Raw genomic sequence first — 20158 nt, 5'->3', positions numbered from 1 at the left:
AAAAGCCGATAGTTATAAGTTCTGACTCGTCGGAGGGGTATACCCCCTTAAGTGATAATGAGTCTGTGGGGTACTTTCCCCTGAGTGAAAGAAAATCTGAAGGATATACTCCTTTAGATCATGTAGAGTCTGACGAGTGCACTTCTCCGTATTTTCTAGAAGAATGATGTAACACTCTAGTGTAAAAAAATAAAATAAAAATAAATAAGAATAAAGACATTATTCTATGAAGAAATGTATTATGTCTTATTGTAAGACTTCCTTGATGAAATAAATATATCTATTCTAATCTTCGTCTATGGTATAAATGGATATTATTAAGGTGGTGTACCTATAGTAGTTAACAAGAGTAATTGAATTCTTAAACTTGTCAATAAGTGTAAAATTCTGTGTTATACCGACCATATTGTTCTGCGTGTCTTGACAACGTATATTCGTATTGCAAGTTAATTTTGTGATAGGTGTTGGTACGTAAGATTACCTTGTTTCATATGGTGGTTGCAACTAAGTACATTAAGTCATGTTGTCAGTATGTCTTGTGTACTATGTCTTGGCTAGTTATTTAGTTGTATAACCTTAAGGAAATGAGCCATTGTGAGTTGTTCGTAATGGTCAACCTTAGGTTAGTAATTATGTATCTTTCATTCGAGGTAGGTCAAGATTGGGAATGGCTGTCTGTGTCGCCATAGAGTTCTATAGATAGAAATAACCCATAGTGTCCTAAGAGAGAGAGTGGCTTTCGAGTGGGGGCCGTGCCCAAAGTGGTGACAGGATAACCTGTTGGAAGTTGGTTAAGAAAGTGAAAACCTAATAAATGACTAAGGAAGGGTAGAATAAAAGTTAAATAAAACAATGTGCCTCACACATAGGTGAGTGCTAGTATAGGACTCATAATGTAGTGAGAAGGCCTGGAATGGCAAACTTACCACCTTGTCATCGTGAGAGGATTGGTAAGGTCCGCATGAGTCTTAGTTGGAATTGGAGGTTCGGGAGAGGTTACCAGGATAACCCAGGATGGGGGACGGGACCTATGGAGGCTGTACCATGGTATCCACCGTAAGACATGTGATGACACTTTCTCCTTAGAGTCACTAGTGTTTTGTGAGTTGGGTCACATGATTGTAAGTGGAGTCTTGTAGTCCTTTCATTCTTGTTTCATTTTGCTTGCTTGAGGATTATCTACTATCTCCAGCACGGTGGGGTGGTTCCCTTTCAGAATCACATGGTTAGGTGGTAGTGTCACTTCCCATCGGATGTTCTGGTACGTATCTTCAGGTGAGGAAGGACTTCGCTGATGTTCTTGGATCGTGATTCATGTACCGACTCTTGTACCTATCCATTTTTCAGTTGAAAACTAGAGGTTTTGAAAAAAAAACTTTATGTAACTTTCATTTTGTAACATTTTAGCTCATGATGTAATTTCTTTTTTTGAAAACATGTATTTTCGAATATTGAAAGCAAAGAAATATTGTAATGTATGCTACTTCAATTACTTAATTTTGTTGTATATAATATATGATTTCTTGAAGTATTTTAGATTCTTTCATTGTGGAAATTTTATCTTAAATATTTAATTTACGAAGTAATATTCATTGGTAACCCTTAGGAAATTCAGGTGTTAGACTTCTGCTATGTTATTAGGTGTGCTAAGGTTTTAAATTCATGCACTTAAATTTTTTTTTTTTAAATTATTTCACCCTTACTTGCATAGATTATGATGTTTTCCTTTAGGGTTCCTGACGGGGCATTACATTTGGTATCAGAGCCCAAGTTTCAACACTGGGAACTCTGGGTTTGTAGTGTGCCTATTCAACTTGATTTTTTTAGGTCTTAACATTTGTGTTTTCCTTGTTTATCCTTGTCATAAATCTGAATCTTTTCTCTTTTGTAGTACTCAGTCATGGCTAGGAGAGCTAGGGGAGGTGGCCGTATGGGTGGTCGCAATAGAGGCAGAGGTAGAGGAAGAGGTGGAGGATGAGGCCATGGTTCTGATCATCATAGTCCTTCACCCCCACCTACTCATGTTAGTGCTGAGCCAAAACAGTCTGTTCATCAGGACTTACCTCGTGCAGAAGAACAGGTTCCCGAAAGGGAAGAGCTGAGACAAATGTTTCAGGAGGTTCTTGCTAGGTTAGGCCATAGGCCTGAGGTTGTTCAGCCAATGCCAAAAGAGAGAGAGAGGGAAAGATCACCCAGAAGGAGAGGGATTGCAAACAATGAAGATCCAGTTTCTTTGGGTCACATAAAGGACTTGATGAGGTCCAACCCTCCTTTCTTTAATGGTATGGGTATCGGTCTAGAGGCAGAGACTTGGCTTATCGGTCTAGATAGGTGTTTTGCTATGTTCCCATATAGTAGCAACACCAAGGCAAGATGTGCTATTATGCGTCTCGAAAACTTTGCATCAATCTGGTGGAGATTGGAGGAGGAAATGATCGGTGTGTGCATTAACATTGTGACATGGGAGCTATTTCTGGAGAGATTCAGGGCACGGTTTCTCTCGCCCCAGTGGAAATAGACTGGGGCAGATGAGTTCCATGCACTGTGATAGTATGGTATGAGGGTAGACCAGTATGAGCATAGATTCTATGAGCTCAAGCAGTATGCTGGAATTGGTAATAATGAGGCTATGCTTGTACAACATTTCTTGAGGGGCTTGAATGATCGCATTAGTGGAGGTGTTAGGGTGTTTGAGCCAACTTCAGTGGAGACAGCTATGGCAAAGGCCCGATTGGTAGAGCTAAACCTTAGCCGTGCTCTTGGTGGGCAAACAGGTGTGCAGATAGGGAGTGCTCCTTCCAATGGGAATAGAGCTCGTGGTAATCAGTTCAGTCAGTTGCACCATTTAGAACTCCTTAGGCACCTGCTAAGGGTGGACCACAGCAACAGCAACCGTCAAAACCAAAACAGTTCCAGAGCCAGAAGGGTGGCAATGCTCAATTTAAGAAAAATAGAAATTGGCAGAGGGGCAGACAGGGCCCTACAGGGGAATCCTCGCAAAGTGCATCTCATGCTCCTAGCCAGGGAAATTATCAGCAATCCAGTGGTCCGACAAGTAATAGAGGAGCTTGCTTCTCTTGTGGGCAGTATGGTCATAGAGCTACGCAGTGTCCTCAGCATTTCCACAACAGAGGTAGTCAATGGCCGGTAGCATCAGAGCCTACAGTGGGAGATGCGGGCAGATCACACAGAGTGTTCGCAGCGGTGGATAACCGCCAAGCTGATCATCAAGGTACAATTATAGAAGCAACAGGTATGTTGCGTGGTATCCCTATCTCTGTACTTTTTGATTCCAGAGCTTCAGATTCTTTCATTTCTTCATCTATTGTGGAGCGGTGTGGACTCACGTCTGCTAAGGAGATGAATAGGTGGCAAGTAGAGTTGGCTACAGGTGTCTGTGTTTCTGTAGATGCCTTTATTCCCAGTTGTGAGTTGAATCTAGGAACCATAGTTACTTCAGTTGACCTTCGAGTCATTCCTTTGGGTTCTTATGGAGTTGTGTTGGGAATGGATTGGCTATCTTCTCATAATGCTCACGTAGATTGTCACAAGAAGATAGTGGAGTGTTTAGATGACTTTGGCAAGGAAGTGAAAATTGTTGGAGTTCAGAGACCAATATCCTTACGTATGATCTCTTCTATGCAACTTAAGCGGTGTATGCGTATAGGGTGTCAGCTTTTTGCAGTTACTCTTGAGGACATGGATGAGTTAAAGAGTCAAGAAATCGCTCTTGATAGTCACCCTATTCTTCAAGAGTATGCTGATGTATTTCCATTGGATATTCCTGGTATGCCTCCAAAGAGAGACATAGACTTTCACATTGATTTGGTTCCTGGTGCAGAACCTATTTCGAGAGCTCCATATCAGATGACCACTCAGGAGTTGAGTGAATTGAAGTTACAACTGGAAGAATTGTTAGCCAAGGGATTTATTCGTCCTAGTGTTTCTCCTTGGGGTGCGCCTGTTATATTTGTTAAGAAAAAGGATGGTTCTCTTCAGTTATGCATTAATTACCGACAGCTGAATAAGGTAACCATCCAGAATCGATATCCATTGCCTCGTATTGATGATCTTTTTGATCAGGTAAAGGGAGCCAAGATATTCTCTAAGATTGACCTAAAATCTGGATATCATCAGTTGCATATCCAGGATGCAAATATTCATAAGATAGCATTTCGCACTCGTTATGGTCACTATGAGTTCACAGTAGTACCATTTGGGTTGATGAATGCGCCTTTAGTTTTCATGAGCCTCATGAATGGGGTTTTTCGCACCTACCTTGATCATTTTGTCCTTGTGTTCTTAGATGACATATTAATTTATTCTAGAACTATGGAAGAACATGAAGGTCACTTACGACAGGTAATGCAGTGCTTGAGGGAAAACCAACTTTATGCTAATTTGGCAAAGTGTGATTTTTTTCAATCAGAGGTAAACTATCTTGGTCATATAGTTTCAGGGGAAGGTGTATCCATGGATCCTTCAAAGATCCAAGCCATTTTTGATTGGCTAGTGCCAACCAGCGTTTTTGAAGTTCGGATTTTTATGGGTTTGGCCGGATACTACCGTCGATTTGTTCAAGGTTTTTCCCGGATAGGTCACCCGATCACTTCTCTATAGCGGAAAGGGAAGAAGTTTGTTTGGTCAGAACAATGTGAGTCAGCTTTTCATACCTTGAAGGAACTCCTTGTCAGTGCTCCGATTTTGGCAGTTCCTGATCCATCTAGAGATTTTATAGTATGCACAGATGCCTCTTTGGAAGGTATAGGTACAGTGCTTATGCAAGATGGACGAGTGGTTGCTTGTGAGTCTCGCAAACTCAAGAACCACGAGCTGAACTATCCAATTCATGATTTGGAGTTGGCAGCTGTAGTTCATGCTTTGGTTAGATGGCATCATTTTCTGTTAGGGCGTCGTTTTGAACTGCATAGTGATCACCGTAGTCTACAGTATATTTAAATAATCTGTACCATTTAACCAAAATAGAAAATGTTACAAATATAATTGTACAGGTTTAAATAATCTATCTTTTTAATCAGAATATGAAGTGTATAAAAATTCTAATATAAATGTATATGAAATCTTCTTTTTTTGTCTTACATGCAACACATATTTTATTTAACTTTCTTATAATAGCATAGTTGATAGATGCAAAATAGTAGATTCTCAAATTAATTGATCCTACATGCAAATATATTTATTTAAATGTATTTATATTTCTAAATCTGCACTTTTAGTTTCTGTTACACAAATGTAGAAATAAGTACAAATAACAGAAGTAAATTTTTTAACAACTAGATTATTTCTCCTACATTCATTTGATAAGTAAAAACAATCAGATACAAACTTTAGGAAGATTGAAATAAAACTACATTTAAAAGTATTTTTCTTTCTAGATTTCCTTTCCAAAACTGGAGGCATAAATAGTATTTTCTTTTCTTCTTTTGTAGATTAACATAAATAGCCAAAATAAAACTACTTAATTATATAACTATTTTTCTCTTTCATTTCCAATATATTCATCCTCTATTAACTAAATAAAATAGAAACATATTTCTTTCATCTTTTCAAGCAATAATAAAAATAATGAAATAACTCAAAAGCCTTTCTTTCTCTTTATTTCTTTGAATAAACTAGTCAAGATAAATGCATTTATTACATCATGATTCCTTTTATACAAATAGGTAAATAAAAAAATCAAGCCTCTCATTTCTACTAAATGAGGGCTTGCCAAATACATGTTCTTTTTTGTAATTAAATATAATAAGAAATAGGATCATTCCAAGCTTTTTCCTCCAATCTTTTCCCAAGCAATACCTGCAATAAAAAGCTTGAGGTTGTGACCATGGAGGCTCACCTCCCAACCTAAGCTTACTAGAAGCCACCCCCAAGCTAGGAGAATCAAGGCTAGACAGGAAACACACATACATATAGAAACTCATAAAAACAAAAACACTCCCAACCCAAGGTTTAAACAATGTCACTTATGTGACTTTTCAAGTGGGGTGAAGGTGGACTAAGTACCCTTGAGGAGAATTCTACAAATAGTGAACATAATGCCATAACAAGGTTGCAAATATAACACATCCACAAGCTCCAAACTTGTCCCTATAATTCCTTATGACCCCTAAGGCATACAAGCCAACAACTCCCCTTATGACCCCCATTGCATAAACATAATACTATGCAGCAAGGGTCACAAAATCCCTTGAAAATCACTCTCTTCCAAAGAGAGACTCTCACTCAAAGGTTGTCAAACAACCCTTCACCCCAAGGCCACTCTACCCTCCCAAGGGTGAGTTTGTCCTTGAAAACTCCCAAAAACAATAACATAAAAACTTAACCAAAATCACATATGGAAGGACTCAACATTTTCACACACATATTTAAAAAACAACAAAAGAAAAAAATGCAACACCAATCTTTTCCATAACATCAACATACAAAAGATAGCAGTTCAACCAACCTTAAATCTGCCAAAAAGGGTAAGAGAATTTGTAGGAGAGATGCCCAAATCCACAACTTTATCTCCTTCAAAACTTAGCCAAAATCTTCCCAAAAAAACTTGCAAAAATTCTTCAAAAATTCTAAGTCTCCAAAATGGAGAGTGGGTGATCAAACTTCTCCCTCCCAAACTATTCCCTATGAAGATACTCCTCACTCTTTCCAACCCACTTGGGAAGGGTGAAGGATTCTCATTGATTGGTCTTCCCAATATCTTACACACTCCCTAACCAAGGCACCTCAAAAAGGGGAAATGGAATGGGGAAGAGAAATGACACTCATGAAGTGGGTTATCTAACCTAGGAAGGCTCTTCTAAAGATGAAATTCAGCCAACTTAGGAAACTCAATTTTTGGGGAGGTTAAACAGGCCCTAGGGAGTGGACATGTGGCTAAATTTGGCCTTCATCCATAGGTACATTATATTGCCCACTAAAAATGCTCCTAAACTGACTCTAAGAGTTGGTTTAACCCCTTGAAAGTTCACCCAAAGTTTACCTACGGGTCAACCCTAAGTTGACCCTTCTAATGACTCCCTATCCAAGGTTTACTTGGGACCATTCTAGGATAATTGAAAATATATGCATTGGTAAAATAAATTTCCTCAAAAAGAGACATGACAATGCCAACTCATCTTACAACACATGTGTCAAGTGACACTACAAAAAGAATTACACATCACTAAAACACACATGGAAAATGTCCCCTTTTTTTTTAATTTAAAATTAAACAATTTCCAAATTAACACTCATCCAAGCATAACATTTACAAATTAAAACACATTTACAAATGAGGGGTTGTCTCTCCAAATAGACAACCCTTGGTTTCACAATTGTACATAGGCCTAGGCTTGATTCTCCAAATAATTTCCATGGTCATATGGAATAATTTTCCTACACATCACACTTGCATATTAGTAATTCCAAAAATCACATATAATATTATCAAAAGGAATACAATTCAGTCATCACATAAAATTAAAATCAAGTATTCAATTATCTGATAACATCCACATACAATACTCTACTAAATGGCATCATCATCATAAACATGGAATTAAATCATTTATAGAGCATGCATCCATAATTTCAAATATCAAAAGGAAGTACTACAAATTCTGAGATAGCTGACATATGTCATATCAAGATTATCAAATCAGTGGATCATATAGGATCTAAATCCATAACACATCAAAATGTTCACCACAAGGTAAAATGTTTCCATAACCTGGTTTAATTATTTTTCCCACTAATCTATCTGTCTAACATAGCCCATCCTATTGAATTATAACATTTATTAATATGGTCAACCATGGTCAACTAAGTTAACTAGAGCTTGATCGGGGAGGGGCTCTACACTCACCAATCCTCTTAGACCTCTAGCTCTTCTAATGATTTTATCTTTATCCCTCTCAAGAGCTGAAACTTGAGCTTCCAATACCAAAATTTGACAATCAATAGATGTAGTCAAAGAATTTGAACCATCAAAAGAATTGACTATACCTACAATCTTCTCCTGAGTATCCTTAATCCTTTTATCTAAATCTATTGTAAGTAAACCTGTGTTACAATATACTATAAATATTTGTACATTTCCTTAAGGCGTTATCAGTCAAATTCAACTTATCATTAATATCCTTCTTCTCTGACTCAATCATTTGATCAAATGTTGCTCTCTTGGCTTGTGTAAACCTCTGCAACGCCTACTAGTTTGATATTTGTTGTAAAGATTGAAATTCCTTAGAAATGTGCTTTGTGATTATTTTAATCTTGTCGGATGGGCTTTCTCCTTTGTCAAATTTACACTCTGGGACAAGTCTATATAAAATTGGGATTGATTTATCAAAAACTCCTTTGTCTAGTGATCCTTCCTTCATCATCTTCTATGCAACCATCATCATGAGCTCAATAGAACTCATCTTAGTTAAGCTTTTCTGCTCTACCCGTGAGCTATCAATTGACAACAATGATGCGCTCACTATCAGTTCCCTATCGAATTCCTCTTTCTTCTCTTCTGATGGTTTATTAACTTTAATAGCTTCCTCTTTTGCACCAGTGGCTTTGCCACTTGGTGCAGTATCAGTTACCACTAGTTCCTCCTTATGAACTATGTTCTCAACCTAAACATTCTAATCCCGAGGACTAATGTCCTCAAAATTTACAACCTTTACACTCTCTGAATCTGTTGGTATCTCAACATTTGTTGGTATCACCTTTGTTTCCTATACATTAGATTCTATTAGGGGCTCAATATTTAATATCTTAATATCCTTCAAAATTGTAGATGAGGTACCCACTATACCTTTACCTTTCCCTTCAACCCCGATGTTCGTAGTGTCAGTTTTAGCCTTCAGTGAAGTGTAGAAACTAGGGTTTATAGAAAATAATTGAACCCATGCCTTGTGGGTCTTAGTGATTATCTCATTAACCCTTCCTAACATAAGACTAACTATCATGTGCTTGCTGTGAAAGATTTTTCTGTCTACAACCTCAAGTGTCCTATCCAACTCCACTAGTGAAATGGATCCACAGGTAGTTAACAAATCATGAATCTTTATCCACTTATCTTCCTCCATAGATGATAATATTCTAGCATCTAAATTGTCATATACTTGTGCCGGTATTTGCTTCTCAATTTCCAACAAATCTTTTATATATATATCCAAATATAATAAAATTGCTTCCTCAACTTCTCTTTGCTCATCATCATCTAAATACTCATAATTAAATTGTAGATTTTTCAACATAACATCCTTGTTTATTTCATCTACCAATTCTACACAAATCTTGGATGGAATAATAGTTACATTACTGGATACCATTGCCAGGTCTGTGTCATCCATTTAAATCCCTTTTTGATCCTTTAAGGGGAAGCAAGAATAATAACCCTGGCCTCTGGTTTACTTGGTGTAATTTTCAGAAGGGTCAGTATAGAATCTACTCTAGACTTGATAGATTCTATCTTAATAGCAATTTCTTTTCTGTGATTCCGGATAAGAATAATAACTTGGTGCTTGTCTCCCCTACCACTCTTTCAGATCACCACCCTATTTCTATATCTCTTAATCTCGGCTGCTCACCTATTTATAGCAATCATTCTAACCGTAAATTCATTCTCAACACTAGCCTTCTGGAGGATAATGACATTCTTGCTGCCATTTCCATTATTAGACTCATCAATGAGTCTCATTTTCCCTCTTTATCCTATATCCGTAGGTGGAGTCTAGATGTCTCTGTCTGGCAGAACTTTTTAAGAACTATTGGTCAAAAGAAGGCCAAAGATTATAGATTTAAGGAATCCTGGCTTAATGATAATCTTTATAATGCTGAAATTGATATCCAAAATAACCCAGATGATCCTTATCTCTATCACCAGCTTGCCCATGCTAAGAATGCTCTCAGAAAACATCAACATCAAAAAGCTCTAGGGGCGAGAATTCGTTCAAGAGCCCATTGGTTACATTATGGAGATAGAGGTAGTAAATTTTTCTTTAATCTTATTAAACATAAGCAAGCTAAGGAATCTATTGATAAACTGCTTATTGACAATCAATTGATTACTAATATTGATATTATCAAGAGTGAATTTGCTGAATTTTATAAAAATCTTTTTACTTCGGAGGATTCTCAGGAGGCTAGGGCCCTTAGAGATCAATGTATGAATCTTATTTCTAAAAGGATCTCGGCTGAGGATGCTTCTATTCTTGAGCAGCCCTTGTCTCTTGAGGAAATTGAGAAATCTATCAATTCCCTTAATAATGATAGAGCTCCTGGGCCTGACGGGCTACCTGCGGAATTCTACAAGGCTAACAGTAAATGGATTATCAAAGTCTTAATTAATATTTATAATGAAGCCATCGATACTAGAACCCTGGGTAGGGATATTAATTATGGTATCATTAAACTCATCCCTAAGGAGGGTGATAAATCCCTTATTAAGAATTGGAGGCCTATAACTCTTTTAAATGTTTCTTATAAAATTTTGGCTAAGATTATGTCAACTAGGCTTGAAGCCATTCTCCCCAAATTTGTTTTCCCTACCCAAACTGGATTTGTGAAGGGTAGATATATATTAGAGAATCTTATTACTAGTTGGGAAGCTCTTAATTGGGCTAAGCATACTAATCAAAATGTTTCTATGTTTTTACTAGATTTTGAGAAGGCTTATGACAGAATTGAATGGAATTTTATTAATATGATGCTCGAGGCTTTTGGTTTCCCATCCTTCTTTTGTGGTATTGTGAAAATGCTTCTCAAGGATGCTCATGCTCAAATTGATGTTAACGGATCCCTGTCTACCATCTTCCCTTTGGGAAGATCGATTAGATAAGGGTGCCCTCTTGCTCCCGCTCTTTTTGTTATTGCTTCTGAAGCTCTTTTTTATATTCTTAGGGACAACACTTTATCCCTTGCTGTTAAAGGCATCATCCTTCCTAATAATAAGGAAATTATAAACTGTCAGTTTGCTGATGATACTTCTCTGTTTCATGAAGCCTCTGAAGAGAATTTTGTTGCCATGATCAATAAACTTAATTTCTTCTGTAAAATTTTTGGAGCTAGATTATCCCATGCCAAATCTATTTGTCTTGGTTGGGATGATCAACCTCCTGTATGGTTTAGTAAATTTGATTTCCAATGGGGTGGCCCCTCTAAAGTTGTCAGATATTTGGGTATCCCCTTTTCTGTTAATCCCTCTTTAAAAGAGATGTGGGGTTGGGTCAAGGATAAGATCCATAATAAGCTGAACAAGTGGCACAATAGGTCTCTATCTCTTGCTGGAAGAATCCAAGTTTACCAAAAAATTATGTCTTCTTACAACATATATTATGCCTCTGCTTGGATGTTTAATGACTACCAAGTTTTGGAAATCCAGAAAGCTATTAGAAATTATCTCTGGTCTGATGGGAAGGGAAATAAAAAGCTGCACTCTGTCAATTGGAAATGGTGTCATGTTGATAAGCTCCTTGGGGGCCTAGGGTTGAAAGATCTAAGACTTTGCGGTCTTGCTTTGGCCTCCAAATGGATCTTTCATGCCTTAGAGGGAGATGATCCTTGGAAAGTTTTGATTCGTAATAATATTGAGAGGGGATCTCCTAAAAATGCTAAATTCTGGAAAAATCTTCCTCTCATTGATCTCATTTGTGGTGAATTTCCTATTATAGTTCAAGGCTCGGCGGTTTTTAAATCCATCTGGAAAGCCTGGAACCATGTTAGGCAATTCATCACTAACAAAGACTTCTATGATAATAAAACCCTCCATGGTGAAAGATCCATTTGGTGGAACCTTAAGCTTGGTAATAAACCCCTTGCTCTTACCCAAGGGTGCTCGGCTAAGTATTGGGCTAACCTTGGAATCAAGCAATTCATTGATATCTTTGAAATGGACAGACTTATCCCTTGGGATGAATTAAAGAATAAATTTAAGCTTCCTGATTCTCATAAAAAGACTTATAGTATGATTGTTAAAGCTAGTAAAGACTTTCCTACCCTATGTCATGTGGACTCTAATAGTTATTTGAAGATAAAATGGCCTGATGGTATCACCATCTCCAAACTTAAAGCCAAGAATATTTATTCTGTTTTAAATTATAATGTTGACATCATCAATCATATTAACAATATTTGGAATACTGATTTGGATATTTCTTCTTGGAAGAAAGTTTTTAATTATCTTTGGAAAAGTTCTATTGATCCTAAAATTAAATATTTTAAATGGTTACTTATTCTCAATAAGCTGCCTATTAGGAACTCTTTCTCTGATATTAACTATTGCGGCATTTGCAGAACCCCGGAAACGGGGAAGCATATCTTCTTTGAGTGTAGTTTTTCCAAAGAGATTTGGTTAATGTTTGGTATTTCTATCCCTTCTAATTTCAATTTTTTTGAAGTTATTACTGGTTTTATATCTAAAGCTAGAAAAGATGTTAATATGTTTTGGGATATTACCTCATCTAACATTTTATGGCAAATTTGGAAGTGTAGAAATGAAGAAAGATTTCAAAATATCCCTAGAATGCTTATTGAGTCTTTTCGAAGTCTCACATACTTTAAAATTTTTTCGCAGATTTAGATGACCATGAAAATCAACAAGGTTAAATTCAAAAGGCTGCTCAAGGATGGTCATGCTACCTTTTTTACAAATGAGGTTAAAAATGGATATTTCTGGAGGCTGCACCTGGATAATATACATGCTTTCAATCAAACCTTCAGCAGAATTAGCAAGGAGATTAAAAGAAGACCTCACAATGCTAATAGTGAGATGGTTTACACGCTGAATCAAATCCAAGATCAGAAAAGCATGGTATGGATGGATGGCTCCATGGGATGGGTGGCTTGGGTAGACACCTGAGATGAAGTGCTTTACTAGGTGTCTTGGTTTATGATTTTGTCTTGCTGATTCGTTGTATATACTTCATTTTTTGATGGTGTGAGGCTTGGCCTCTGAACTCTAATACTCTGTGATCTCTTGTATTTTTGATCTCCTTATTTCTAATACAAAAAGTTTCTAAAAGATTAGATTTCAAAAGTATTTTAAATTTAAACATATATATATTTTTTTAAATATCCTTATGTTTATCAACCCAATATCTACCATATGTTTTTTTAAACACATATAATTATAAACACTTCAATAAATATTTAATCTAAAGTTTTCCCTATCTATTCATATTTTCAACCTCTATATATATTTATATATATTGAAATATTATAATAACTTTCTCATATTTATAATATACCCATGCAAACCCTAATTAAGAATATATCTTTAAAAATACCCTATTTTTTCTTTAAAAGAAAACTCTTCTTTTCTTTTATTTTCCCTAACCCTACCCGGGCTAGAGTTTTATTCTTTTTTTTTTCTTTGTGTTATGCAGGGGGGCGAATGAAACCATGGTGGAATGGCGCCCATGGCAATATGGCGGGGGTTTGGGGAAGGGGAAGTGCCAAGGGCGGCGGTGGCGGGCGTCCTCGGGGGCGCCGCTCATTGTGGGTTTCCATAGTGGCGATGACCACTGTGGCCGCCCCCATTTTAAAAAAAATAAAAAATAAATAAAGGTTTTAAAATATATTTTTTTTGTTATTAAATAAGTGCAAAAGATATATATATATATATATATATATATATATATATTAAACAAATAAGTTTATTTTGTTTATTTTTAAGAAATTAATTCATTTAAACATTTATATGGGAATGTAAATCTCTTTATGTATGTATATATATATATATATATATATATATATATATATATGTTGTATCTAGGGCATAGGCTTTCTATGTAAATATATATTTTGAAACATATTTAACAGATTGGATATATTCTTCAAATTTAAATCATTGTATTTATTTCCTTTTACCAAAAACCTAGTTGCTAAAAAAAAATAGATAGAATATTTAAATATAGACTTACTTTCTGCAAAAATAAAATGAATGACAAAATTAAATATACTTAGAACATCAACTCTAGAAATTATTTATTTCAATTAATCTGTTCAACTATAGATTTTATTTTCTGCACATAAACAAATGATAGAATTTAATAATTCTAACAGCAACTATATAAATGACAAAATTTAATAAATTTAACAGCAACTAGGTAAATGAGTTGATATTTAAATTTAATCATAGAGGTATGCATATTTTTTGTAATAAATGATGGACTAAATTTAAGTAGCAACTATAGATTATGAAATTATTTAAAACAAATAGTCTATTTAACTCCTAAATTTTTATTTTTTGCAAATAAGCAAATGACAGATTTAAATAAAAACTAAATATGCACTTCCATAAACAGATCTAAATTTTAGATTTTATTTCCAACCTACTACATGCATGTGAAGCTATTTCATTCCTTTCCTATTTTATTTCATTTTAAATGCATAAAGAATAAAGTAAATTTCTTGCTTTTCGAATTATCATATACACATCAGATATTATTTTTCAGAACTTTAGGAACTAATCCAGAAATATTCATTTCATTTCTACAGTATAGCATATTAAAATATTACATTTATTTAAAATACATCCAAAAGGTTCCATCATCATTTTACAATAGAGTCTCTCATTTCTAATAAATGAGGACTTTTAAAAATAATAGATACATTTCCAAATATTTTTCTGCAAGCAAATATCTTCAGCAACTTCTACTTGTCTTATCCTTTTTTTTGCAACAACCTGCAATTAATCAAAGCTATGACCATGGAGTGCTCGAATCCCAACCTAGGCTAACTAGTAGCCACCCTCGAGCTTGGAGAACCAAGCCCTAGATAGGTTACACACATGCAAATACAATAACATGGGAAAAACAATCACATACACATTCCCAACCCAGGCTACACTACACCACACATTGTGATGTCTTTTCAAGGGTGGTAGTGGACCAAGTACCCTGAGGAGACTACAAGTATGGTAAAACATAGATCCACCTCATGGCAAACCAAATACATCATAAGTATAAAAAACCCCACATCCTTATGCCCCCCAAGGCATTCATGCCTTATTTCCCTCCGTATGACCCCCAAATGCATAAACAAGCCATGTAGCAAGGGTCACATAACTATCCCTTGTGATCACTCTCATAACAAGAGCCTCTCACTTGAGGGCTGTCAAACTTCTACCACCCACAAGACCATCCTCTCTCCCTAGAGTATGAGGCCTTGGTTACTCCCAAAGCACATAAAATGCATACAATAAGTAAAACATACAACACAAAATATTTTCCAAGGAAAACATACAAGAAACTAGCTTTTTTACACAAGCAATTCTTTTCTACATAACATGCAATATGAAAAAAACATTACAAGAAAAGTTAAACCAACCTTCAAACTGCCCAAAGGGTATGCTAGATTAGTTGAGGATGAGGAGCCCAATTCCACAACCCCTTGCTTCTCTACACTTAGCCAAATACCTAATTCAAATCTATCTTTTTCTTTCAAAATTCCTTGTCTCCAAAAATAGAGAGTGGTTGATTGCCCACAAAATCTCACATTCTTGCCTAAGAAGACCTCAGTGAGAGTTCTCACAGGTTTCTAAAATTGAAAAAGGAAAAGTCAGAAAAAAGGTCAAAAGGGATCTCTGATCAAAAAGGAAAGTTAACAACTTAGATGAAGCCTTCTAAATTCAATTTTTGCACATCTTAGAAAACTCACTTTTTAGAGTGACTAAATAGTCACATGGGAGTTGTCACATGCGTAAAATTTCTTCTAACCCTTAGGTATACCTTATGGGCTTTAGGTAACACTCTTAAACTACCCCTAGGTGTCCATTTAACCCCTTTTAAACCCCTCTGAAGTTAATTTTCGGGTCAAACCTAAGTTGACCACCCCAAAGATTCTTTACCCTAGAAAAATATAGAACCACATTTAAATTAATTGAAAAAGCTATGGTTAACAACTCCCTCCAAGAGACAATTCAAAAACCAAAGCATAAATCGATCGCATGTGTCAAGCGACACAATAAAAATACTTTTACAAAATTACACTTGAAATTTGTCTCTTGTTGGATTTACACAAATTAACAAAATTCAATTTAACATTCATGCAACAATCACTTTCATGAATAAAATACGATACAAATGGGGTGTTGTCTCTCCAAATAGACAAATCCTAGTTTTACAAACGTACATAAGTCTAGGTTTGGTTCTCCATAATGTTTACATGGGCACATGGATAATTTTCCTGCGCATCTCAATTACACATTAGTAATTTCAAATAAGCTCATATAATATAAAACACATGAATAAGAATACACATTAAACACTCTGCATACAATATACATTTAAACAAATCAATACATCTCACATCCAAATAATACACATAAGCAATTATCATAATCCCCATAATTTTAATCCATACGTAAAACATACATCCTATTTCTATCATCATAGTGAAGTCCTGCAAATCCAATAATGACATATATCATCTCAAATTTATCCTATTCTGGAATCATATAGAGTTCTATATCATAACGCATATAAATGAAGCATCAACATACATCAATGTTATCCAAATCATGGAATCTTATAAGTTTTAAATCCATAATGCATAAAAATGTACACCTCAAGGTGAAATGATTTTGTAACCTGGTTCAATTACTTTTGTCACCAATCTATCTGTCTAACATAGCCCATCCTATTGAATTATAGCATTTATTAGTAGGGTCAAACATCATCCACTAAGTTAATCAAAGCTTATTGGGGAGGGCCTTACATCCTCCTCCCCTAGACTTTGACTTACTCTTGGAAGTCGTATGAGTAGAATTATGAAGTAGGGACATAACATTTCCCACAATTTTGATAAGTTACTCAAAATCTTATCTTACCTACTAGAAAGGTGAAATACCAAAATCAACTTATTATTGTAATTAACTTACTATCTTCACAAGGTTAAATTATTAGTATTTTTATTACATTTCCCTTCGATCTCTGGTAGGTGTTTACAAGTTCTATCCTTCAACAACTTACATTAATGCACCGTCCAAATCATATCAATAACATACATCAACTCCCACAATCAAGGTTACACGTGTTAGTTTACTTATTACTTTCTAGGAGTCATACTTATTAAGGGTTCATGTAAAACATGTTTATCCCACTGCAATTGTCATCCATGCTTGCCACTAAAGAGAATCGACATCACAATTTATTCTTAATGAATCTACTTATTTTACATCAAGGCACCTCATTAGGGTGATAATAAAATATTTGTTAAACCGTCCTAGGTGCATAATTTCTTCCAACTTCCTTAGGTAACAAGGTCTAATCAAATTTAGGTTCTTCAAATCTGCCCCTATATAGGATAGTTTTCTACCACTAGGGATTACAATGTTTATATTTCTAGGCACCAAGGTTTAAGTTTCATAGGGTACATTATTTGCAATTTCCAAACATTAAGGTACATAACAATCCCATTCTAAGGGAGTGATGAAAATTATTAATACTTATTTTAGACATCATCCATGCAATCATCTCCATACACATGCCAAATTTACCAGTCAGCAATCATCACTTTCACAATTCATTAAGTCTAGGTCACACTATTGTTATAAATCTTTCTCTTCCAGATTACTCATAATTAATTTTACTTAGGAGGATATTCCTTCCTTTTTCTTAATTTGATAAAATATATTCTTTGTTAATTCTTTGTGCCTAATTTTACTCCTTGCGGTATTCTCCCTTGACACACTATCAGTGGTTCAACGAACATGATAGACATTTACACAAATCACATCACTAGGACTAGCTATATCAACCATCAAAATGACCACTTGACACTTTAAAAGGTCAAAATAAAAAAAAATAAACACTTTTACCAAGTCCCCTTAAAAGAAGAAAAATGTCAGCAATTGAAAGATATTAAAACTAGAAACATGGCAAGTGCCATAGTTTCAATAAAAAGAAACATAAATTTAGTGGTCCTCTCTTCATATATAAAAAATAAATAAATAAAATAAAGTACTAGCCCCTAGGTCACAATATACTTTTCAAAGAAAGTTGAAAATACTGACGAATCAAAACTCAAAACAAGATGACCATACTGGTCATACCCTAGGGAGTAACCACAACACATCACCCAAGATCACATGTCCTGAGTGTGTTAGGAAGTGATTGTTAGACTCTTAAGGTTCTTAGATTCTTTGTAATCCTTTATTGATTTATGAAATAAATTCTTATACACAAGAGATCACATTCATTTTTATAAATCGTGTTCCATTTTAACCTTCACGTGCTTACTATCTCAAGCAACTCTTTCTAATATAAATCCACTATCTATTTAGGGTTATTAACATCCTTAATTATATTCTAATAGGTGATTGCACTAACTCTACCATTCTTCATCCATTCCTCTTGCATTAATTTTTTTTGAACACTTAATTATACGCAATCTATGTTTAATTAGAGGTTAAAGCTTAACAAGCTGATCCAACAAAACCTTAGGTCTCGATAAAACTCCTAGGCGATAGGATTAAGAAAATTACTAACATAACTTCTATTATCAAGCGGATCGAATAAATTTTATAAGGGCAATAATAATTTCACTCAAAAGTCCCTTTTCATTTCAGTTGTGTTTAATAGTACTTAATTATATCATCTTCTACTAAATAGAAATTTATAAAGTTACTTGGTTCAATATCAATTATTTAATAAATATCCAGTTTCCTCCATCATGTTAATACATCCTTCCTTAATAACTTAATTTAATATGGCTTCTATTAGTTATCTTAATATGTTAAACCTTGATTCAATGTTACGTGGTAGCTCGAGTATCAACACTTCCATGTCTTACACACACGGTTGATAGTTCGGTACAAAATTGACACTTGTTTACTTAGAACCACTTAGGATTTGTATAATGTAATCATATAATTTTACTAGGGACATTATTTGTTTTCTTAGCACCTTATGCTAGCTCCTTATATTTTCACCTCTAACATTCACTTGTCTTCATTAGGTAGGAGCTTGTTGTCAAATTACTAACACATTTGGGGTGGAATTATTGTCAAGTAAGATCGATAACGGTTGACAACAATTCCTACCCACACATTTCATGACCTATTTCAAACAACTCGAAGAGTGGACTTATTCTCTCCTACTTCACTTATGCAACTATGAAATCAAGGGGGTGTGCACTCAAAAAGTGACCAACACCCATCCTTTTAATTAAAATTTAGTAAAAGGGAAGTTATCTCGTTCCATATTACTTATTTATATTTACTTAATAGCCCATTTCCGACATATCACAACCTTCGATTTCCTTCAATCCACAAAAAGCCACCCTATTATCATAATATCTTGTTACCTAATTACGGTATAACTTAAAGGTGTCCAATAATTACCAATGTCTTAAGACTCCCATAACTTTCCAAGTTCTCCCTTGGCTAACCACAAAATTTGGCTCCTTATCAATGTTCTCATAAAATATTTTATACTACCAACTAATTCACATTAAAACTTTGGTATTATATTATTGTTATACTATATTTCCATAAGCCATTTCCATCCGCATTGTCATGCCCAAAATTTAGGGCAAGAACGGGATAAAAAAAAAAAAAAATTAAATCACAACTTAAATCTTATTTTGACAAATATGAAATACTATAACAAATTTTGTCTTAACTATGTTTAGAGTTAACTTTATCTACTAGCTCAAGTATTCAAAAATATTAAAAATTAAATGCGGAATTCTAAATGAATAGTTTTATTGTCTACTCGAATTTAATAAATCAACTAATTTAGATAATTAATTGGCGTAGGCCAAATTAATCTTTGCTAGCCATTAATTGATTTTAGAAATCTAATTAAAATTATTCTTCTAGCATCCATTTTAATCCATAATTAAAATGTGCTTAAATTAAATTAACTAAGGTACAATTAAGTCCATGATGAAAAACGTCCTATAAGGTTTAATTTCCAAAAATCCAAGTATGTTAATTAAATCTAAAAATCAATGTTTGCCCACTTGATTTTATATACTCATAAGAATACTAAATAAAATGTTAAAATCTAAAAATTTGCTTTATTCTTTAATGTCCACAACTTTATATATATATATATATATATATATATATATATATATATATATATATATATATATATATATATATATATATATATATATATATATATATATATATATATATATATATATATAATTATAT

This window comes from Cryptomeria japonica, chromosome 5 (genome assembly GCF_030272615.1).
Source record: "Cryptomeria japonica chromosome 5, Sugi_1.0, whole genome shotgun sequence".
NCBI lineage: Eukaryota > Viridiplantae > Streptophyta > Pinopsida > Cupressales > Cupressaceae > Cryptomeria > Cryptomeria japonica.
This window is presented reverse-complemented; position numbering follows the sequence as displayed.